The sequence below is a fragment of the Pavona decussata genome, unplaced genomic scaffold, assembly GCF_977016875.1.
Source record: "Pavona decussata unplaced genomic scaffold, jaPavDecu1.1 SCAFFOLD_369, whole genome shotgun sequence".
NCBI lineage: Eukaryota > Metazoa > Cnidaria > Anthozoa > Scleractinia > Agariciidae > Pavona > Pavona decussata.
In genome coordinates, this window is record NW_028145745.1 from 85,165 (window position 1) to 97,619 (window position 12,455).

The following is a 12,455-nucleotide window of genomic DNA, read 5'->3' on the forward strand; positions in this document are numbered from 1 at the left end:
AGTACTTCGCGAACGCGAGATAGAAGTGCTTTAAGTATTCAAATTTCGCGCGTGGGCAGCTTAGCAGCTGATCATTAACAACTCATTGGCTGTATTTAACGGACGAATGCATTTTTTCAATGGACTTGTGCCACGCATTGTTTGTTCATGGTAACTATTGTGTATACGAAGACAATGGCTTGGCTCGAGAACACCCGCGAATTTTGAACCTCGAATTTTCAGTCGCAAAAGTCTACACTTTTTTTATCTCTAAATTCGGAGAAAAAATGGTCCTTGTCTAGGTAATAGTCATGTCTTCGATAATCCGATCTATCATCAGAAGATTCTTGCCTATTTTTGGAGAAAATGAACTTTTGAATATAACAAGGGTCCTTTCCCATACTAACAGAACCGTAAAAAGCACAGTTTTCAAAGTGAAAAGTCTACAACTTGTTCTCGATATTTTTACTTGATTTTTGGCTAAAATGACAGAATAAACTTTCAACTACAAAAAGCCGTTCTATCATCTGAAGAAAAGTACATTTTCTTACTGCGAAATGGCGGTTTTAGCGAGCCTACTTCAGCAAATTCCTCCCTTTTCTCTCTAATTGCGGCGCTTTCATTCAACTTTCACGCTTGAATACTCTGCCGCCATGGCTCATTAATATGCGTAAGTGTCTGGCCATTCTGCCCGATGATAGCCTTTTGTGTGTTATCCAATCATTGCAACGTCCGGTTGGTTACGGAAGTCGGGGTTTTCACTACATCATAGCGTTGCTCGTGCTACGCGTGCAGCAAACACAAAGAAACTTCAAACGAGCCCTTACTGTAACTGCTTATCCACCAGCAGAATGCAGGGGAGCAAGTACCTAACCACGTTTGGATGCCACAGAATTTCCTCGCTTTTCTATCAGGTAATTATTATTCACAGCATTGTGGAGAAGAGTTTTCAAACGAGTGTTGAAATACTGAATAGACAATTTCTGCGATTTGCAAAAAATAAGTAATCAACTAAGAATTAAGTCCTCAGTGTCAAGCCTTGAAGCACAAGGCTGGACAAACTCGGAATAGGATTGTTATTTCTTTTCGCAACATAACTACCATAGTATTTCTTCTCAGTATTAAACCTTTCACCTGCAGTTCAAATAATCTTATGGTAATTCATATACACGGAGTAAACTTTTTCGGTAATAGATTCATGACTACCGTCACGAATTTTACCCTGTAATCCGCTAGACTGGCAATCTATGTAACTTGTGTAGTTCATGTAGTTATTGTATTTTCTGAAGTTCTTGTAGTTCTGTAGTTCGTGTATTTCCTGTAGTTTCTGTAGTTCTTGTAGTTCTAGTACTTGCTTTATTTCTTGGAATTATTCTACTTCCTGTAGTTCTTGGAATTATTACATACATACATACATACATACATACATACATACATACATACATACATACATACATACATACATACATACATACATACATACATAGTTTATTTGGTAAAGCAGGTTGGGGAATTGGCAAGACATTAAGTCCTGTTGTGGACCTGCGCTATCTAAAATGATGATTTAATACACACCTAAATATTAAATAACAACACATTAATAGATAATGATACATGTAGCTAAAATAGATAAATATTCAAAAGTCAACATTCAAAATATTCAAAATAATAAAAATATTCAAAGTCTAAAGATTTGTTGGAGATGCTGCAGGAAGCTTTAGCAAAACTTATAGATTTTAGAATATTCTTATTTTCCTTGAGTTTTCTCTTAAAGGAAGTTTGGTTTGATCAGTTCTTGATGTCATCAGGAAGGAGGTTCCAGGATAGAGCAGCTCTATGTTTAAGGGAAGATCTTCCCACTTCTGTTCTTGGTGTGTAAACCTCAACATTTAAGGACTTTCTAAGATTATAAGTAGTCTCAGGTTTCATTATTAAGTCATTTAGGGGTTTGATACTATTTCCATGATAAATGTTGTACGTAATAACTAAAAGTCTCTTAATGTAAAATGAAACAATAGAGTTCCAGTGTGGGGCGCTCATGATGTCATCACTGCGGATGGTATGGGGTAGGTTGTAAATAATTCTTGTTGCTCTTAAATTGAACTTCGTGAACATGTATTTCATGAACTTCTTGTAATTAGTTTAATTCTTGTAGTTCATGTAGTTCCTGTAGGTCGTGTAGTCCTTGTAGTTCACGTCGTTCGTGTAGATTCTGTAGTTGCTGTAGTTCTTGTACATCTCAATGTTATCAAATGCACACTAAGAACCTTTACCTACGGGTATTTGGATATAACCCGGACAATCAAAGTTTTCTTATCAATTTCGCATTGATCGTAAACGGCTATGAAGTTTAGAAGTTTGCAGTAGGTTCTCACACTAACCAGGCTTACTAATCTACAGAACTATATCAACACACGAGTAAAGCTTGGAGAAATAAATGGAGACCAAAAGAAGCAAATGAAACCCGTTGCCGAGCACAATGGAAGAGCTCATGGCCTACCAAAAATCCACTACAAAAATCCAATACTAACACACTTTATTGTAACATTCAGGGTAAATTCGTCTCTAATTTACCTGCACCTTTAACTAGTAATGAATCTGATATTGTTAAAGGTTCTTTTGAGGTGGCTCAATGGATCCATGAAATTAACACTCAATATTTTGATCATGGTTATGCATTTGTTTCTGATGACGTTGACTCGTTATTTACTAATGTTTTTGTTATTCCTGTAAGTTCTTGTAAGTTCTTGTAGTTCCTGTAGTTTTTCATGATACATTTCATGTTCGCTACTGAGATTGAATTGCATACTCTTCATTATCGAGTTCCCTTGAATCAAGTATGTTAAAAAACATATTATATAGCACAGCTCAATATTGTTGAAAAGATTTTACTTCTCAATGCTATTTCCGAGAATACTTTTTGACAAGAAAAAATGTAGATAAAGCTTCCTCTCCAGTTAAGTTTGACATCCATGACACTTTCGTCTAAAGGCTAAATTGGTGTATCCTTGGGAAAAAAAACGTTCTCTAAATAGGCGAGCGAAAGAAAAGTGTAATGACGAGAGCTCATTGATATGTTATCAGATGTAATGCCGTTTACCGGTTATTTATAAAATCACCTTGGAAATTATAGAAAGTGCATGACGATTATTCAGATCTGCATGACGACAGATTTTCCCAATGGAGCAAAGTCGGTAATTATAAATGAAAACACCAAGAAATGGCAAGTTTTTACTAAAGTGAGTTATCACGGAGCAAAGGTAACTTTAGAACAAGGTCGGCGCTAAACAAGTCTGGATTCCATGGGCGTAAGAAATTCTGTTAAGAGCATGAGAAGGTTCCCAGAGAATAAGGTGAGAATTTAATCAGATAAGATAAGATAACTTCAAGGCTTAAAACGTAATGCTCAAATATAATTTAATAACCACGGAAGACTATCGGATATTGTAGAACATCATCTTAACACTACCAGATGCAGAGTGGTTGCGTCTCTTTAGAACCTACGGGGAAGCAGGGTGAATTATCTTATTTAATAAGGCGGGAAGCAATGTTTTGTATTCGGTGTGTCCTGTTTCTCGGCCAACATTTTGGAAGACCATTCAGAGCACTGCTATATGTTGCAATATTTAGTGCAGGCGTGGGATTTCCAATGTGTTTTGTGTTTCGATTCGTGTGAAAAGCATGCAGGAAAGCGTGTTCCGAAGTGTTTCATGCCTGCTATGTATGACATCTTTGTGAAGACAACGTAGAATAACACCAATATAGTTTGTCTTATTTCCCATCTTTTGCAGAGTGAGACTGTGATACTGTATGAGGATGAAGGCTATAGCGGAAAAACACAGGTAAGATTGAAATCTATGTTAACAATACCCCAGAAGGAATATAACCGGCATTGAGAAATCGTATCTTTTTTGTAACTATAAAACCCTGGTTTCGTTTTGTTTCGTACGGTTAGCAGCCAAAATAATGAGGTAACTTTTAAAATTGTAGCCGGGGATTTAATCAAGATTCTCCAGACTCACCAGAACTTCCTAATTTCTCCAGTGGAGTCAAGTCGATCGTTTTCGAAGAAAATGCCAAGAAATGACAGGTGTTTACCCTGGAAGCGAGATATCAAGGAGTGAGCGTCACTTTAGAGCCAGGTCGGCGTTACACAAGTGTAGACACCTTGGGCCTACGAAGCCCTGTTAAAAGCATGATGAAGTTCTCTGACGATAATGTTTATTGTTACGGAAGATTCCGGACGTCAGCGAGCTGTTCTGTTGGAACGTAAAGAGTATATACTTAGGCCGGATCCAGATGCCGCTCCATTTATGTGCAGAACGAATAAATTTCGGCAAAAGAGAGTTGGTCATAAATTATTGTTACTTGCCCACGAAATTTTAATCGTGATATAAGGAAAAACATGACTTATGTGTTGCTTGATCCTCGGCGATTCCCGTCTTTTGGCTTTCGTATCTTTTTTTTTTTTTTTTTTTTTTTTTTTTAAATAAATTTATTAACTATAGAATACTAAACTTTACTCACAATACTAACCATACCAACTTAAGATACTAACCGAAATTACAAAAAAGTAAACATATAATAATAATAATAATAATAATAATAATAATAATAGTTACAATATTAAATTAAATTCTTCTACTGACAAGGTATGACTATTTTTTAGACTTACAATGAATTACAATTCACTCAAATTTACTACGAATACTATCATAATAGAAACAATACTTAAATACTTCTACTAACACTTACAATATACAGTTACACAATAGTTGCAATATTAAAATGAAATTAAAAGTTGTTACTAACGAAGTAAGAAAAAAAAAGAGACTTACAATAGGTTACAGTTGCACTTATGAATGAAAATACCACACAAAAGTTTATGTGTAATGTAATTCTTCACATTAAACTGGGGATAGTATCCACTTTTTCTTAAAGAATTTTGTGTTATTGATCTTTCTTTCGGTTTCATATTTTATGACTATTTTACTTTGAAATCCTTGGATTTTGGGTCGAATCTGGGTTCTTCTGCAGTCCCATAGAAACAGTTTCCCAATTATTATAAAATAATTCAGTAGGTTAAGTAAAGGGCATGGTTTAGTTATAATTCCAAATAAAACATCTTGAAGAGTAAGACGAATTTGCTGATTTGAGAGTTGGTGCCAGTAATCTTGAAAATCGTTCCAAAACTGTCTAACAAAGGGACACTGATACAAAAGGTGGTGTAAGGTTTCAGATTCTGCCTTGCAAAACGAGCACAGATCATCCGTTCTGAAGCCTATTTTATATAATTTAGAATTTGTGTATAAAATAGAGTTGATCACTTTGAACTGAAAACCTTTTACGTATGATTCAAGCACAACAGAATGTGGCAGAGTGAAGATTTCTCTCAGCTGATCAAACGAGAAATTAAAATCATTCTGCAATTTACGAACGATATTAGGAGGCTGTGCTTTTTTGCGTGCAAGTAATGAGTAATAGTCCTTTGATTTCTTTTTTGTGACATCAAAGATGTTGTCATCAATTGAAAATAATGGAGAGGCTGTGGATGGACAGGGAGAAGTAATTTTTAAAGAAGAAGGTATTGAATGTCGAAGGCCAGCCCATTGCAAAAAGTTAGTTTTGGAAATCTTATGCGACCAGTGGCAAAAAGAGTCTTCTATATTTGAATTGAAAAGTAGATCTTGAGTAAAGATCAATCCTGCCATGCAATAATTTTTGTAGAAAACTGGTCTCTTGTCAATGCGAATTTCTTTATTATTCCAAATAACATTTTGCCAGTCTCTCTGAGAGGCAAAAGAGTCACGAAAATCTGACCACCAAGAAAGTAGTTCACAATAAAACTTAGAAGAGATTTTGTAATCCTTAATATCATAGTTACAATTTAAGAAGAAAAAACCTCCCATCGGTTCTAGCAAGTGCTGTAGGTAAGTTTTCCACGTTCCATTCTGACCTTCAAAAATACGCTTTAACCATGCCAGCCTTAAGGACTTTATCATGCAATCTAACTTGATCATTTTTAATCCACCTTCCTCGTATTCATTTATTACCGAAACGCGTGTTACCTTATCCGTGCCATTCCAAAGGAATTTAAATAACAGTTGATTCAATTGTTTCACTAATTCGTTAGGTGTAGGTAGTACCGAGCACACATAAACAAACTTTGGAATAAGGAAGGATTTGATTATTGTCACCTTACCATAGACAGATAAACCTCTTGAGGACCAAATATTAATAAGTTTTTTAATGCTATCTAATCGCTCAATAAAATTCTTTTCTTTCAGTAATTTTGGATCATACGTGAAATACACCCCCAGGGCTTTTATCGGCTCATTTGGCCATTTAATGCCTAACGGTTTTGCTTTATTTCCTTTAGAAGAGCCAATCCACAAACCCTCGGTTTTTGTGCTATTGATCTTGAGTCCTGAGATATTTTTGAATAAATCCAGCAGTTGAAAAAGTACCGTGGCTGAGTTGGTGTCAGCGAGTACTGCTGTTGTGTCATCTGCGTATTGTAACAATTTTGTCTCTTCTTTCCCAATGGTAATACCCTTTATAGCTGGATTTTGACGAATGGCGATAGCTAGCGTTTCCACCGCTACAATGAAAAGATAGGGAGAAAGAGGATCACCCTGTCTGACACCTCGCTCAAGTTGAAAGGATTTTGAAGTTATGCCGTTGTTCATAATACAGCTTTGTACGTTGTTGTAGAACAGTTTTACCCAGCGAAGAAAATCAGAACCAAAATTAAAGGCTTCAATACATTTAAAAAGGAAATCCCATTCAATGCTATCAAATGCCTTTTGAAAATCAATGAAGATCATTAAGCCGGGAATGTTTTCGTTGGCAGTCCAATCCATAATGTCATAGATGGAACGGATGGTTTCACCTATGAAACAATCTTTAATATACCCTGTTTGATTATGATGAATGATATAAGGCAGAACATTTTTTAATCTCGATGCAATTACCTTAGACAATATTTTTGCATCAACGTTCACAAGAGAAATGGGGCGCCAGTTTTCAATAAGAGAACGATCTTTTCCTTTTTTCTCAATAAGCGTGATAATCGCATGCTTTTGAGAATGGGACAACTCCCCTTTCTCAAAACATTCATTTGCACACCTTATGAAGCAATCATTGATTAAAGGCCAGAATTTTTTATAAAATTCGATTGGAATTCCATCGTTTCCTGGAGATTTGTTAGTTTGAAAGGTATCAAGAAGACAAAAACATTCCTCTGAAGTGATTTTACCTTCACAGGCGATTTTCTGTTCTTCAGAGAGTTTGGGTATATTTAAATTATTTAAAAAGGAATCGATTTCATTTTCAATATCCGGACGATTGTTTTTACTCTTGTACAAGTCGCAGTAAAATTGTTCTACCTCATTTAGTATGCAGAGTGGATTTGTTTTAATTTCGTCGTTTACATACAATTTACGTATGTGCTTCTTGACGTGATTTCTCTTTTCTAAATTTAAGAAGTACTTTGTGCTCTTCTCGCCGTATTCGTGCCATCTAGCACGTGCGCGTACAATGATTCCTTTGGTTTTTTCTTCATAAAAATATTCTAGTTCTTTCTGAGCAACATCAAACAAAGTAGCATTAGAATCACTAGGGTTGCTTTCGAAAGCTTGCTTTGTTACGTTTAGTTCATTTTGGAGTTTTGTTTCCGTTTCCTTTCTTTGCTTTGCCTTTCTACTGGAGTGACGGATAGCATGAGCTCGTATATTATATTTAACCCAGTCCCACACACACCGATCGTCGGAAAGTTCTTCCCGTCCTTCTGCAATCCACACTGGAATCATTTCGGTTGTACTGTTAATATATTCTTCATCGTCTAGTAAAGAGCAATTCAACTTCCAGTAACTTGGTCCTCTACCCACATGATCAAGATTTCCGCCAATCTCTAAAAAGATCGCATCATGATCTGTTCTAATTGCTGGAATTATATCCGTCAGTTGTACCGAATCGGTTAAGTTATTCGAAATTAACCAATAGTCAAGACGACAAAAGATTCGAGGAGATTTTTTACTCCATGTGAAGCTCTTAGTATCTGGGTTTTTAATTCTCCAAATATCTACTAAATCAAGTTCACTTTTCAAGCAATCGATACAGGATGTCACGGATTTTCGTTCAATGAGAATGCCACCTTTCTTATCAATAGCAGGATTTAGGGGGCAGTTAAAATTGCCTCCAATAATGATGTTACTTTCACAATCTAGATCCTCATTTTGTGCTGTAATAAGTAGTTTGTTGAGGAAGGCAACAATATCTTTATCCTTGTTTGGCGCGTATACATTTATGAGCACATACATCTTATCTTTGATTTCAGCTTTTAGAACAATATAGCGTCCCAAAGGGTCAAAAATTTTTTGGTGTATAGTACAATCAACATCTTTCTTAATTATTATTGCAACACCACAGGAATTTGAACTGCCATGACAAGTAATGAGCTCTGCACCCCATTCGTTTTTCCACTGATTTTCTACTGTTGCTGTAGAATGGGTTTCTTGCAGAAAAGAAATGTCTGCGCGTTTCCGGCACCAAGTAAAAATTGTTCTTCTTTTTTTAAAGTTACTAATGCCGCTTACATTTAGCGACAATAATTTGAGCGCCTCAGTCATTTTATAATCCCAAAGGTGTTACTAATGAGACCGCAGAAGAAGGAAAAAAAGGGAAAAGTGCTAATGAAGTATTCGAAGTGGTAAATGTAAATGCAAATCCAAAAACATAGAACAGGGGACGTTGAAAGATCAAAAACAAATAAGATACGAAAAAAAATGCCTCACAGATGCAACGAAACCGGAACACTTGATAGAACAGACTCCACCTAAAAATAAGTACAACTAACAAAAGCGAGAATGGTACGACACTAATTAAACGAACTGAGTAAAATACAAAAAAAGTAGACACAGATACAGAAATCAAACATCTGGCGCGCATTTAGTCACTACAGCTCTCCATCTGCGTTAGCACTGCTCATTATTTCACCGTAGTAGGGAAGATTTTCTGTTTCCTTTCCTCTGTAAACTTGACCATTTATTATTAATTTGTCAACCTTGAAGAAGGCTTGTTGTTTCTCTCGCTTAGCATTTTTCAGAACTGGGTATAACTTTCCATGAATGTCATCTATTTCTTTGGGATAATCATTAGAAAGTCCAATTCCAGTATTTTTCAAATTTTTGACTGAAGACCAAACAAACTGTTTGTCTTGGTAAAAGCTGAATTTAGCAATTATTGGTCGAGGCTTGGCAGGATTAACGGAGTTTTTGCGAGTCGGCAAACGGTGGACACGCTCAAATTGGATGTCATCTACATCTTCTTTCGAGATATTCATTTTTTCTTCAAAGATTGATCTTACTAATTCTTCTGTATGACTGGGTGTCTCACCTCTAATTTCCGGAAGATTGAAGATCTTTATATTCTCTCTACGTGTGTACGCCTCCAATTTGATATTCCGGCATTTTTGCTTATGGACTTCAGCCTTCAGCTTCTTTTGATCCTCTCGGTTTACTGCTATCTGGGAGCACGTGTAGGCCACAGTAGCTTTCAATTCAGCTAGCTCTCTTCCATTAAAATCCAACGTATTTCTCAATTCCTTGTTTTCAAGTTCTACCTCTGTTAAACGGGTTTTCAGAGCTTCAAATTCGGACAGTAAGGCCAAAAGTTGATCGATTTTGGCCTCCATTCTCTGCATGTTCATCGAGGCGTCGCAACAATGGCCGCCGTCCACGATCGATTCCTCGTCAGTTTGAGAGCCATTATCACGTTGTCTTTTACGCGTAGGCCTTCTTTCATTTGAATTCATGTTATCCAGGTCTTCATTCATAATTGTAGCAGATGTAAAGCTGAAAAAACCTCTTAGAATCGCATAGTTTTTAACATAAGACACAGAGCAGAAAAATACACGTCCGTCGCCTTCAACTACCGCTGACACTCCTTTCGTATCTTGCATTTGTGCTTTATTTAGAAAGAATTGGTTTGACACAAATTTGTTTTACCTGTTGTTTGTATCCTGGCACGAAATTTAGAATTTAAAGCAAAAATTAAATGTATGTCGTGTTTTTGAAATGCCTAATATCTATTCTGTTGCTACGAAAATTCGGTAAAATTGAAAAAGTCACGCTAAATCACCAAAACATTGTTATTTAGCTATAACTGAAACCAGATTAGGGACGTGTTTGTACAGAATTCCTAGTTTTGCGTCTCGGTGAACATGGTTTCCTTCTTTTCTGTTAGTTCTGACGAATTAGCTTTGGGAGAAAATACGCCGTCTGAAACAGTCGGCGCTCCTAAGTCACTTCTGAGTCGAACTTAAGTCAATTTGGTTCGCATTATGGGTGGAGGGGATCTGCAACTGTTCAAAAATTTTCTTTTATAAAAAAATCAAGACACTTCTTGACAGATATGATTAATACTTTATTTAGATTCCGACTCTAGTTTTTGTTACCATATATGTTAAAGTAAATGTAAATTAGACACATAGTTAGTTTAGGATTTGTAACCCCCAAACGTAAGAAATCTAACCCCCGAACGTTAAGATTTCTAACCCTCAAACGTAAGAAATCTAACCCAAGAACGTAAGGATATGTAACCCCTAAACGTAAAACAAAATCTAATCCCCAAATGTAAGGATTTGTAACCCCAAAACGTAAGAAATCTAACCTCCAAACGTAAGGATTTGTAACCCCCAAACGTAAGAAATCTAACCTCCAAACGTAAGGATTTGTAACCTCCAAACGTAAGAAATATAACCCCCGAACGTAAGGATTTCTAACCCCCAAACATAAGAGATCTAACCCCCAAACGATAAAAAATCTAACCCCCAAACGTAAGTATTTTTATCCCCTAAACGTAAGAAATCTGACCAACAAAACGTAAGAAATCTTAACCCCAATGTAATGATTTGTAACCCCCAAATGTAAGAAATCTAACACCCAAACAAGAAGATTTGTAACCCCGAAATCTAAGATATCTAACCCCCAAACGTAAAGATTTGTAGCCCCTAAACGTAAGAAATCTAACCCCCGAAAGTGAGGATTTGTCACTAACAAACGTAAGAAATCTAACCTCCGAACGTAATAATTTGTAACCCCCGAACGTAAAAAATTGTAACCCCCAAACGTAAGAATTTGTAACCCCCAAACGTAAGAACTCTAACCCAAAACAAAAGGTTTTGTAACCCTTAAACGTAACAAATCTAACCGCCAAACGTAAGTAAATCTAACCCCCAAACGTAAGAAATCTATCCCCAAAACGTAAGGATTTGTAACCCCCAAACTTCAGCAATCTAACCTAAAAACGTAAGTTTTTGTAACCTACAAACGTAAGAAATCTAACCCCAAAACGTAATGATCTGCAACCCCCAAACATAAAAAAAAACTAGCCCAAAAACGTAAGGATATGTAACCTCAAAACGTAAGAAATATAACCCCTAAACGTAACGATTTGTAACCCCTAAACAAAAGAAGGACAAAGAAATCTAACCCTAAACCTTAAGGATTTCTAACCCCAAGAGGTAAGAATTGTAACCCCAACGTAAGGATCTCTGACCCTTAAACGTAAGATATCTAACCCTAAAGCGTAAGGATTGGTAACCCCCAAACGTAAGAAATCTAACCCCAAAACGTAAAAATGCTAACACCCGAACGTAAGAATTTGTAACCCCCAAACAAAAGAAACCTAACCCCAAAATGTAAGGATTTGTAACCCCCAAACGTAAGAAATCTAACCTCCAATTGAAAGGATTTGGAACCCCCAAACTTTAGAATTCTAACCTCCAAACGTAAAAAATCTAACACCAAAAAGTAAGGATTTGTAACCCCTAAACGTAAAGAATTGTAACCCCCAAACGTAAGAAATCTAAACCACAAACGTAAGGATTTGTAACCCCTGAACGTAAAAAATCTAGCCCCCAAACGAAAAGATTTGTAGCCCACAAACGTAAGACATCTTAACCCCAACAGAAGGATTTGTAACGCCAAAATGTAAGAAATCTTACCCCCAAACGTAAGAAATCTAACCCTCAAACGTAACAAATTGTAACCCCCAAACCTAAGGATTTGTAACTTCCAAACGTAAGAAATCTAACCCCCAAAAGTAACGATTTGTAACCCAAAAAAGGTAAGAAATTTAACCCCCGAACGTAAGGATTTGTCATCCCCAAACGTAAGAGATCTAACCCCTAAACGTAAGGGTTTCTAACTCTTAATCGTAAGAAATCTAACCCCCAAACGTAAAGATTGGCAACTCCTAAACGTAAGAAATCTAACCCCCGAAAGTAAGGATTTGTAACCCCCAAACGTAAGAAATCTCACCCTAAAACTTAAGGATTTTTAACCTTAAAAGGTAAAAAATCTAACCCCCAACGTAAGGATTTGTAACCCATAAACGTAAAACATCAAACCCTAGGAAGGAAACGTAAAGATTGGTAACTCCCAGACGTAAGAAATCTAACCCCCGAAAGTAAG